The sequence below is a fragment of the Lolium rigidum genome, chromosome 2 (genome assembly GCF_022539505.1).
Source record: "Lolium rigidum isolate FL_2022 chromosome 2, APGP_CSIRO_Lrig_0.1, whole genome shotgun sequence".
In the NCBI taxonomy this organism is placed as follows: Eukaryota; Viridiplantae; Streptophyta; class Magnoliopsida; order Poales; family Poaceae; genus Lolium; species Lolium rigidum.
Window position 1 is genome coordinate 80,446,441 of NC_061509.1, and position 12,846 is coordinate 80,459,286.

General features: G+C 43.1%; 2 long non-coding RNA genes across 2 annotated transcripts; both read left to right on the top strand.

Moving 5' to 3' along the window:
• Positions 1-1,166: 1,166 nt before the first annotated feature.
• Positions 1,167-7,262, top strand: LOC124692010. The gene is made up of 3 exons (XR_006999257.1): positions 1,167-1,231; positions 1,371-1,599; positions 6,944-7,262. It is a non-coding gene; the product is annotated as an uncharacterized LOC124692010 (long non-coding RNA).
• A 282-nt stretch (positions 7,263-7,544) lies between these two features.
• On the top strand, positions 7,545-12,843 carry LOC124692009. The gene is made up of 3 exons (XR_006999256.1): positions 7,545-7,853; positions 12,122-12,231; positions 12,802-12,843. It is a non-coding gene; the product is annotated as an uncharacterized LOC124692009 (long non-coding RNA).
• Positions 12,844-12,846: the final 3 nt, after the last annotated feature.

Genomic DNA, 12,846 nt, shown 5'->3' on the forward strand with positions numbered 1-12,846 from the left:
GCGTCCAGAAGCTTACCGGCTGGTGCACCTTTTTTCTGACCGAGTCGTTCGCTTCAGAGGGCCCGCATGTGATCGGCCGAGAATAGTTTGGCCATGCGCTCCGAGCTAAACCACGAGACTGCCACTGCGCCAGCTTCGGCCATCACGGCACGCGTTTTCATCATCCACGTCGCACTTTCTGCCCTTTTATTTGGCGAGCCTTCACTTTGTGCCATCTGAAGGTGTATATGATGCCCTCCATAGGGAGCCTCACAGGCGTTTGAATTTTCGACCGTCCGATCGAGCTGATGTGGCGCGATCTCCACCGTCGATTTCGTCCAGGGCAGCGAGGCCCTCACTCAGTTCCGCATTTTATCCACGGGACCTATGAAGCCCGCCCCGGCCCGGCGTCTCGCACATAGGGGAGACAGCACGCAACCCTCCTCCTCCTCTCCCCTCGCGCACCTGCCGCCTCTCCCCTTCTCCACGACTCCACCCATCGCGCCACCCCTCCGAAGTCCGCGCGCGCCGCCCCTTCTCCTCCCGTCGCGCCGCCCCTTCCCTCACCTGCGGCGCCCCTTCCCTCGCCTGCGCATGGCCGCGCCGCCGTCCACCACCGCGGCACGAACATGCGGGAGCAGCGGCGGCGTCCGCAGCGCCGCCGTCCGCCGCCGCGGCACGAGCAGGTGGTTGCCGGCGAGCAGCAACAGGAGGAGGTGCTGCTCCTACGTCTCCGGACGAGCAGGTGGTGGCCGGCGGGAGCACCGCCGCCGAGCACTGGAGTAGGGCGAAGCAGGTCGAGCAGGATGGCGCTTGCGGACCTGTGCTGCGCGGGAACCTCCACAACGAGCCACCGACCCTCACGACCTGCAGGGCGAGCACCGGTCAGATCTGCCAGGTCCAGATGCATCGTCTCCGTGGTCTGCTCCGCCCAGCCGGCCGCCGCCGCCCCATCCAGCGAGCCAACACCTCCGCCACCGGTCTTCCATTGCCTAGCATCCTCCACCGAGCCTTCTAGGTTCGCTCTTGATTTCTCCCCCTCCCCCTCTCTCTCTTTCTCTCTCTCTCTGATTTCACGTTTTATTCCCTTGTATTGTCCATCTTAGAAGTGGCGTGTGCACAGAATGCAACTCCATCATGAGCAGCTCTGCTCATCTAGGTGGTTGCTTTGTATACATCATGAAGCGGCTCCATTGTTTGCATCCGGAGTATTTTTTAGGCTACAGATGATCTCCGTAGGATACTGAATGAGGTAATGCACTAGTGTGGTTTAAGTTGTTTCCAAGTTTTTCAGTTTGGCATGATGCTGATGCTTAGATTGGCGAGCCCCTTTCCAGGCCACAAACCCCAAAAGGCAGCTGGTAACGTCCTTTTTTGCCTAAAAATTACAGTTATGTGATGGCATGGTGCTGGTGCTTATGTGAGGATGAACCCAGCTGATGTGTTAGAGAGACAGAGAGGAAAAAGACTGTCGTTTGTTGGTGATTCACTCAACATAGAACATGTGGGAATCACTTGTTTTGTATCGTGAGGAATTCTATCAAAGACGAGAGAAAGCTGTTCGAGGTATCCGGCAATCGCAAATTCAGGGATGAGGTCTCCTACTCTTTCTTGTTTCAGGTAGAGATTTAATGCTTTTCACATCCCATTATTTTGGCTCCCTTTCACTGAAAGTGCAGAAGGTTATGCTTGTTATCTGTGGACAGAGGTGAGGGCCTAACCTGAGGTAGAAGGAGGCTGCAGGGAGGAACACTCTCATCTTAGGGTTACAGAGATAGAAGCACCTTATATAGGTCAGGATCAGGCTGGGCCAAATGGGCCGTAACGAGAGAACAAGAAGACAGCCCAACGAGACACACCAACAGCTTGTCCAACACTCCCCCTCAAGATGGGTGATAAATGTCAATCATCCCCATCTTGGCACAGAGCTAGATTACACTCCTTTGAGCCCAGTCCCTTTGTTAAACGAGTCCTGCCACTTGTTGTCCCGATCTCACATAAGCCAATGAGATAATCCCTGCATCAATCTTTTCTTTAATAAAGAATCTATCTATCTCCACATGTTTAGTTCGCTCATGTTGGACAGGGTTATTTGCTATGTTTATGGCAGACATATTATCACACCACACTTTCAAGCTTCCTTGCCTTAAAATTTTCAGCTCTCTTAGAAGGTTTCGTACCCACAACATTTCACCCGAGCCCCGTGACATAGCTCGTACTCAGCTTCGGTCGTTGATTTCGAGACAACAGATTGTTTCTTACTTCTCCATGACACCAAATTTCCTCCAACAAAAACACAATACCCGAGGTGGATCTTCGATCATCTAAGCAGACTAGCCCAATCCGCATCACAATATCCATCTACATTTAGGTGTCCATTACTTTTAAACAACACTCCTTTTCCCGGAGTGCCCTTCAAGTATCTCAAGATTCTTTGAGCTGCTTCCAAGTGTCCATCCCTCGGATCATGCATATAGCGACTCACTACACTCACTGCAAATGATATATCCGGTCTCGTGTGGCATAAGTATATTAGTCTTCCAACAAGTCTTTGATATTTCTCCTTGTTTATGGGTTCTCCAGACTCTGCTGTGATTTTAGTGTTCTGGTCAATAGGTGTTGAAGCCACTCGGCACCCCAACATGCCCATATCATCTAAGAGATCCAATGTATACTTTCTTTGAGATAGTGATATCCCTTTTGACGATCTTGCAACTTCTATTCCAAGGAAGTATCTAAGTTTTCCCAAATATTTCACCTCAAAGGCCAGACTCAAGCATCCTTTCAGTTTTGAGATTTCCACAACATCATCTCCCGTGATGATAATATCATCAACATACACAGCAAGGATAGTGATTTTCTGCTCCGAATGTCTGTAAAATAAGGTATGGTCTCCATTGCATTGACCATAACCCATGCCACACACCACTTGTCTGAACCTGTCAAACCAGGCCCGTGGAGATTGTTTGAGACCATATAGAGATTTCTTCAGTCTACATACCTTCCCTTTAGTTTCAGGTCTGACAAATCCTGGTGGCATCTCCATATACACCTCCTCTTGAAGATCACCATGCAGAAATGCATTTTTGACATCAACTTGATGCAAGGGCCATCCGAAATTGCTGCACAAGAGATCAAAATTCTGACAGTGCTCATTTTTGCCACTGGTGCAAATATCTCATCATAGTCAATGCCATAAGTCTGACTATATCCTCTTGCCACAAGTCTTGCCTTATATCTCTCCACTTTTCCTTCGCATTTTGTTTTACGGAATAGATCCACTTACAGACCTCATTGTATTCTTTCCTTTAGGGAGATCTGTCAACTCCCATGTTTTATTTTTCTTCAAGGCCTCTAACTCTTCCATCATAGCATTGCACCATCTCGGGTCCAACCTGGCTGCCTTCCAATCCTTAGGAACAGATACAGTTTGCAGTGAAGCAACAAAAGCCCGAAAAGTGGGTGATAATGTCTCGTAAGAAATATAATTTCCTATGTCATAGTCATCATAACTCAGTCGCTTTGGGGGCCCAACTTTCCTTATCCCTTTCCTTATTGCAATTGGCAAGTCTAGGCTATTATTGGACTCAGTCCGAGATTGATTCTCCTCCGCAGAATCTACACTTGTGCTTCCTTGATTTTCAGGTCCAATGGGTTGCTCCCCCTGCCCCTGGTCTTGTTGCTCCTCCAGTGCATCTACTTGTTCCCTTTGTACTTGTCTTCTAGAGTACACAAGTGGATTCTGCAGCCATCTTTGTGGTGGTACGGGTCTAGGTGGTGTAGGTGTACCAGGAATTGCAGGAATCTCCGCAACAATAGGAATTTGTTGATGTTGTTGTTGGTCACCATCTTGCTGCTCTTGATCACCACCTTGCTCGTTGCTCCCCTCTTGAGCATCACCAAGATGGTCAAGCCCCTGGAACAAGCCACTAAGATCACTCTCACCGTCATAAAATGGCTCTGACTCGCGAAACGTAACATCCATGCTTACAAATGTCCTCCTATCAGTGGGACTCCAACACTTGTAACCCTTCTGTCTGGAGGAATAGCCAATAAAGATACATTTGATAGCCCGATGATCTAGCTTGCCAACAGATGGCCTGTGATCCCTTACAAAACATGTACAGCCAAAGAGTTTGGGTGGTACAACAAAGTCATTGTTATTGAGAAGAAGTTGGCAAGGAGACTGCATACCTAGAATCTTTGAAGGCATTCTGTTGATCAAATATGTAGCAGTCATAACTGCCTCACTCCATAAGAATTTGGGAACATTCATGGTAAACATAAGAGATCGAGCCACTTCAAGGATGTGCCTATTCTTCCGCTCAGCAACTCCATTCTGGGGAGGAGTGTCAGGATATGAAGTCTGGTGCAGTATACCTTGCGAAGATAAGAAAGCAGCAAAAGGTTTGTTGATATATTCAGTACCATTATCAGTTCTGATCACTTGCACCTGAACATTGAATTGGTTTTTCACATAGGCACAAAAACTCTGGAAACAAGTGAACACTTCATCTTTGTGACGCATAAGATAAATCCAAGTCATTCTAGAATAGCAGTCAATAAAAGTCACAAAGTACTTCATGCCACTTACTGACACAACAGGACACGTCCATACATCGAGTGCACTAACACAAATGGGGATACACTTCGATCCCTCTACTAACATAAGAGGTTCTAGTATGCTTAGCATATTCGCGAGCATCACAACATAATTTGGTTTTGTCCACTCCATTCATTACATCGGGAAAAACTCGAAACATTTTATCAAACGCCATGTGGCCCATTCGACAATGATGAACTAGTGCCATACTCTCCTTTCCTCCAACAATCGCAGCAAGCACCGAACTAGCATCATGCCCCATCTTGTCACGATCTATGTGCCAAAGACCTCTATGCCTGGTTGCAGTCCCAATCTTCTTGCTGCTCTCCTTTCCTGAATTAAACACATATATCTATCAACTATTATACGGTAGTCCTGCTGATCAATCAGGGCACTTAGAGATAGCAGATTTACTGGAAAAGCAGAAACATGTAGAACTGATGACAGTTTTATGTTGGGTGTACATTGAACCGACCCCTCCCCTTTTATAGATTGTGCTGTGCCATCTGCTGTTTGGATAGTGCCTCTATGTGTGGGAGGATACTGAGTATAAGAGTCAAACTCACTAATATTTCCAGTAACATGTTTGGATGCTCCAGAATCAAGAATCCAATCTGAATTAGCATTATGAGTGGCTATAGAGACTCTATCAATATTACCTTCATCTTTGTAGACATAGTGAGCAAAATTCCCAAAGGTTGCTTCATTTTGTCCTTCTTCCTTTGATTGTCCCTGAGAGGTACTGGTAGTTGACTCTGAAGCTGCTGCCATATGTGCCTTGGGTGATATAGCGTGCTCGCTGTCCTCCACCCGCCATACTGATATCCATATGGCTGTCCACTACCTCTGCCATAGTGTTGTCCACCACCTCTTCCATAGTGCTGTCCATATGGCTGTCCACTACTTCTGCCATCACCTCTTCCTCTGTAGCTTCCTCTGCCATGTGTGTATCCTCCTCTCCCCCTACTGGATGTAGCAAAGGAGGTACACTGATACTTCAAGTGTCACTTCTGCCCGCAAGTATAGCAGTCTCTCATCTCTTGTCTCTCGGTAGTGTAGAAGGTCGGATGAGGGACAGAATCGCTTCCCTTTGTCATATTCAGACGCACTTCCTCTCTGGACATAGCTGCAATGGCTTCTTTGAGAGAAGGGGTAGTGGTTTGATGCAGTAAAGCAGCCCTTCTCCCCTCAAAATCTTGATTAAGACCCTTCAAGAACTTCATGACTCGCCGACGTTCTATCCAGCTTGCAGCAGACCTCACACATTCCCCATGGGCAAGTTCCAGAGGATCAACATGATCTAAATCTCCCCAAAGATGCTCGCAACTCAGCCACATATGCCATCACAGTTTTGTTTCCTTGTTGCAAGTCATGCACTTTATCCTCAATCTCAGCAATCAACATAATGTTCCCCTTTCCGGAATAAAGATTTGATAGGGTGTCCCATACCTCCGAAGCTTTTGTGAGTGCCTCTACGAAGCAGCAATGTTAGAAACCAAAGAGTTAAGCAACCATGCCACAATCAGAGAATTTATGGCATTCCACTGTTTCCATTCCGGACTGGTCTTGTCTGCTGGTTCTGCAGCTTCACCACTCACACGTTCATCCAGCCCTTTTGAGTTCAAAATCAGCAACGCCCTCCTTGACCACGGAGATAGTTGGCCACTCCTTCCAACTTGATTTCGTTTGCCGGCAGCTCAAGTTTCTGACCGATGTTGGTATGGGGAACGATTGCTCCCCCTCCAGCAGATCCTCCTCCATCTCCTTTGGTAGTGATAAGTTACGCCAGCTTCTCCGAGCCTTGGCCAACTCCTCGTTGTCCCCCATGCTTGACACCAAACTAACCTCTCCGAACCACCAAAGGACTTACCCGCAGGATGCCTCTTCGTCTCCTTACTTGTCACTGCCTTCTCCTCCTTGCCGCCGCAGCAGCCTACTCCCTTCCTCTTCCTCTTCCTCCTAGCTGCCACGACGAGACTAGGCTTCCAGATCGGCAGTCCTTCCCGTCGCTGCCCTCACTGCCCCTTGCTCTGATACCATGTGGACAGAGGTGAGGGCCTAACCTGAGGTAGAAGGAGGCTGCAGGGAGGAACACTCTCATCTTAGGGTTACAGAGATAGAAGCACCTTATATAGGTCAGGACTGGGCTGGGCCAAATGGGCCAGAAGAGAGAACAAGAAGACAGCCCAACAGACACACCAACAGTTGTCCAACATTATCTGTGCGTGTTTGATCATGCAGGACGAAAGCTTATGTGCTAAATTCAGGTTGTCTAGGATTACAATTACACCTTGGAGTTCTTTCGCTCCCCTTTCCATTGGTCATGAATGGGACTTGTATTAATACCAATGTGCTTTTCAGATATCTGACTGGTACTTCCCTTGGATCTTTTGTATGGCCAGCTGTTTTGATTACTGATGTGCCTTAAGCAATGGGGTCTACAAAAGGCATAAATATCAAGATTTTCATTGGTACGTGTTGGAATAGCTACAAAAAAAACAAATCATTACTTTATTTACAGGTTATTTTACATGCATTATATGTCAAAACCTCCTGGTTGAAGCAGCCATCCTGCTTTATGCTGATTAAATGGTGAAAGTTCTAACAAGTGATGTTGTGGTCGTACCGTATTACTGCCTGATGATGTAGCTATTTGAGTGCTATAGCTTCTAATAATGGAGCAGGTTAAATCTTGATCTATCATCACTAATCTTTTATCCTGTATTTCTAATGACAAGCTAACCTTTTTATCTTCATGAATTTTAGTACTGGGCTTAACGGCATGTTTTTTTGGGGTAAAAATATCGAATAGAACAGGAACTTGGGGACCAAGATAAAACCTATATCTCCTCAGATAGACCGGATGATATATTTCCAATGGTTATCTGCCAGATTAATCTTGTATGCCCAACTGAAAGTAACAGAGACAACTTGCGTAAACTAGCAGCTCATCAGGTACCTTTGCTCATTATTAGGTTCTTTTGCATCATTCGAGCTATTAAAAATTTAAATAGAAAATGGCTTTCCAATCACAGACCATTTCATATAGCGGATATAGAGACTGAAACAGGATCACATTCGCATTGTTTCTCAATTTAGGGAAGATCACCTAGGAAAAGAAAGAAGATATCACACCTAGGTATACCCTCTCATGCAGATCAAAGGAAACTAGGTGACCTGAATTTAGGGAAGAGCAATAGTTAGTGGAGACAAAGAGACCCAATGCCACCACCACCAGATCTGGCGTTTTGACATCTGAAGCCAGTACTAGGTAATGGTTCTTGGAATAAATGGATAGCTCACTTGTGTATGCGTTTGTGTGATCTGATGTGTGGGTGAGATAAATAACATTTTAATTGGCACAGGGAGTGTCCATCTTCTATTTTCGTTGAGCATCCAAGGGTCTTTGTTAGTGCTTTTTCCGCACCTGCTATGGACATGTGCACATTTATGCCTTCACAAATGCACCCTGTCTTAATCAGGTTTCAGTAGATACTGTCATACTCATGTAAGAATTGACTTGGTTCCACGAAACCTTCAGGTTACTCAGGTTCAGAGGTGTTTCATAGTAGTGACCAAGTCTTCAATATGGCATCTGAATTAACAAGGCGTGTACTGTAGCCATACTTGTATCTCCAGGTTACCAATTCTGCAATTCACATTATTCCTGAACTTTCGTGAACTGTGTAGTTTGGAACAGCAAAGTAATACTTCACTTTGAACAGTGGTATTCCTCTACTGACAGTACCATTTAGCTGAACCAATAGATTAACACAGGTTTTGTTATCCAATTATTTTTACAAAAAGCTAATGCAAAATCTGAAAACCAATTTAACCCAAATATTCTATTGACCCCTGTGAACTAAAATCTGTTACTGAACTGAAATAAGATATCAGTGAGCATCTATAGTTACAGCTGATTTGAAACTAAATCAAAGTGCATAAAAAATACTACTGTCAAGTGCATAAAATCAGGAGTATTTATTTTCTCAGGCTACAAACAAGAAAGCACAAATGTTATTTATGTGCGAAGGCAAGGCAGATACCTTTTACCCTTGGCTAATATGATCTCCCGTCCTTTCTTACCAAGTTTAGGCCATGGACGCCGTTGAGATTCCATCCATGGTCATGATCAAGGCAGCTTCCTACGACAGTATACCCACCAAGAGCGAAGTGACGGTGATATTCTCTCCGTCATGTGCATAAATTCTATTGGAGAAGTCTCGGTAGTCAGTCATGTGTATTGGTTGTTGAATATACAGTTAGCACAATATATTAAGACATGTACTAATGACGATTTCAGTGTTCACCCATCAGATAGTTTTTCATTTGGTGTTCGACTACCATCGATTCTACAGATGCTTAATATATTGTTTTACAATCTGTTGACCAAGTATATAGGCATGTGCTACTTTGTTCGTGATTTCATGTGTTTTATCCTAATTTCATTATATTGACTTTGTTTTTGGAAGACATAAAAAACATATAATCATTTTCTCACTTTTCATTGTTGTTATACCAATTGTAAATTGGTGCAAATTCCACATGAAAATGGGCCAAGGTGCACCAGAAGTGTCTTCATTCCTCCATATTGTCCATAATTGGGTTATAGTCCTCGATACTATCCATGATAATCCTCCATATTATCCATAGTACATAGCGATTTTTATAAAACAATTATTGATGCGAAGTACCGGGGCCGCGCGCCAAGGCGCGCATCAAAATGGACACGGTGGAGGTTATGGAGAGATGCAGGTCTAGGATCCTTTGCTTCTGTCGTGCACGAAGAAAGCCGGCGTAGGAATTCGCTAACCATAGGTGAGCCGTCGTCAATTCGCTGTAGTTTTTCCCTGTTCATAATTATGTGCTTTACTTAATTTATTTATGCTTCAATGGTTTCTCTAATTATAGGATACATTTCAGTGCAAGGTTACCTTGCATTCTGACCCTATGATTTACTTAACCCAAGGTGAGGCGTTGTCCATTTCCCAAGCCTGTGCAAGGTTTGAAGCGTCTGGCGAATTCTGATCCTATGGTCATGTGCTCCATGGAGAAGTGCTGAGCATATTTATTGGTGGAGCTGGAGAGCTGCACCTTGAAATTCGTTTAAAGGATCTGCAAGAGGACTTCATGGGTGGTGCTGAAATTACTGTTTTTTCCTCTTGAAATCTCACTTGGATTTTTCTGTGACATCCAAGAAAAATGAAGCTTGATGATTGTGTACCTCAGAAAAGAATCATAGTGAAGTTACCAATATGCTCCATATATAAATTTCTTTTATGTGTTTTACCTTCTCTGACTGTACAATAATTTGTATCCTTGCAAAGTTTTGCAGACTCTACCAGTTGAGCTAACAGTTTGTCTTATGAGTCGGTTGGCACACCACAGGTTAATTGCGTCATCAAATGACTCTGGTGTAGAACTAAGGTTCTTTTCTCAGGTACTTTATTTTTCTCCTACCCATGTCAATATTGTGCAACTGGTTCTTTTGCATCTCTAGAGACCTATGAATGTTTGCTACCTCAAGCCTCTTTGGTGTAGCTGTTATTGTTCACTGAGACCATTTCACTTATTAATTTATTTAAATTTAGGTGACTATATCAATGTGAGTCAGAATTGCGATGCATTACTTGTCCATTTTTATATTTAGTATTTTACATGATCCACATTGATTTAGTGAGCTAATAGACTGCAGCTCAAGATTCTGTTTTGCTGCTTTGGATGGTTTATCAAATCATTGCTCTTCATTCTATAAATTCATAGCCTTCCCGGCAATGACACCTTTCATCTATGTTTGCTTTAATGACTTCAGAAAATATAATTTGAATTTGCTAATTATTTAAACTTGGTCAGTGAATAGATTGAGCTTTTTTATTTCCTACCTCCGTAGCTTTTGTTGTGTATATGGCGTTGTTGTCAGTGATATTGTACCTATTTTTTTGCTTTTTGAAGGAACACTTCTCATCTGATAAAGTAAATATCCCAGTAGGTCATAGTTTTGTCTCCTTTATGATGCATATATGGTTCTGTTTTGTTGCATTCCAGTGTTAGTATATCTATTTACATTTGATGTGATATAGAAAGTTAGTACACCAGTTTGCCGGGTACCGCCTAGAAGATGTCAGAACATTGATTTGATTTTATTTCATGATCAGGTACCACCTAAAAGATGTCACATGAAACTACATGAAAAGTAGTTCTGGGCAATGGCTCTACATGCAGAACTGGCTAAACTACCCGCGATAAAACAGATGACAGTGACACCGTAGATGAGCTCGGTGCTATATACATATTGAGTCCATTATCGAGGAGCCTGGCAACGAGCCTATTATAGGTGTTCCTGCCATCGAGTCTATTATCAGAGTTCCATTGTCGACTCTTATCCTCTACATAGACAAGATTGTTTGCCTATAATCGCATTCAGAGATAATAGCACCCACCTCCCCCTTGTGCGAACTCGTACGTCTTCTCATGTTGGCTTCCATGGATGAAGACTCCTGCGATGAAGAGTCTATGTCCACCCCAACTACTGTAGAAACATCTATTGTGAATAACCATTTTGGCAATCCAATTCCTATCCTATGATGTCGGTTCCGTCTATGTTTGATTATATTATGCAGATGCTCCAAAAGAAACGCGGCGGAGAACCATGTCTACAGAAATAGGGAAGAGAAATAAACATATGAGGTACTATCAGATCTAGACCCAAATATATATGTACGATGTTGTTCTTGAAAGACTACTTTGAACTGAGATACCCTATCTGCGATTTTTCTGCATCTCATGTACTGTGGTTTCAACCGAATAAAACAGACTCTTCATCGGATTCACTTACACCGCATTCGCATGTCTTAGATAAATTCTGAAATATAACTCGGCTTTTGAATTGTAAGGGCATTATACTACTACGAAATTTATACAGGGTTTTTGTTTGGTTGCGCCACCTATTTTTCGCTGTCAAAACCCATTGTTATATTTTTCTTGTGGTTATCCAATAGAGTCACTGTCATCTTAGTTAGTAGGGAATTACTGTGTAGATGAACACTGATGGCAATGTATAATATATTTACCGGTTCACTCTACACTGCATGACTTAATTGCCTATGGTTTGTTGAGGCTATCCCTATTTGTTAGTCAAGTATGTAAGGTTTATTGTTTGTCCAATTCATTTGCCTCTGAAAACACATGATGATCTATCATTTTCAACCTACAAAACGATCACGATAGTGAGCCTTCTGGATAGTGGGTTGCCTACACTTTTGTTTTCATCTTGGATTAGCTTTAAAATATAGCAGATTATTCTCTCTTCTTTGATCTTATATTGCTTTTATGCTTTTTGATCTTTTGGTTAAGCAGAGATAATAAAGAATCATATTTGAGTTTGCTCAACTCACTTGAGCTTTGGTGTAGCCAAAGTGAGCCTTCTAGATAGTGGGTTGCTACATTTTTTGTTTTCATATTGGATTAGCTTTAGAATATAGCAGATTATTTCTCTGTTCTTGTATTGCTTTTATACCTTTTGATTTTTTTGTTAAGCAGAGATAATAAAGAATCATATTTGAGGTAGCTCAACATAGTTGAGCTTTGGTGTTGGGGTTCCATGGTGTTTCCTAGGGCTCGCCTCATTGTGAGACGTGGTGAAACCTAAGGTATACACTATCTGCTCTTCCTTTTCTTATGTCCTCTGCTTCTAGACCATTTTCTTTTTATTATCCATCTTCAGTTCTTCACTAAATCAAAGTGACTAAAAATTATTGCTTTACCACCCTCTGTGTAGTTAACATAGCTCGTGTGTTTTTTTCAGATAATGTTGATAATTTTCTCCATAACTTCTTTCATGCAACATTATCATGTGTTTTCAGAGGAAAATTATCATGTGTTTTCAGAGAAACATTATCATGATCTTTGCTTCCTGTTTTGCTTGACCATCAAAAACTTGGATCTTCCATGACGGTCACATTATGGATAAGTGTATTTTATACATGACATTGTTTAACCATTTTCTGTATTATCCAAGTTACCCCTTAAAAAGTTAATTTATCTTGCTACAACCTACAGTTCATTTTTACTGTTGCAGATGCCCAAAGATCGATCTTGTGATATTATATAGAACTAGAAGCACAAACTGTAATATCAAAACATGTTCCTAGGAGTACAGAATACGAAGTTTGTACCTTCCATTGGACTCACTTCAGCTTATTTTTCCCGGGATTCTGCAGGTAACATTAGGCACCCGAAAATTTGAGAAAATGGCTCCATAAGAG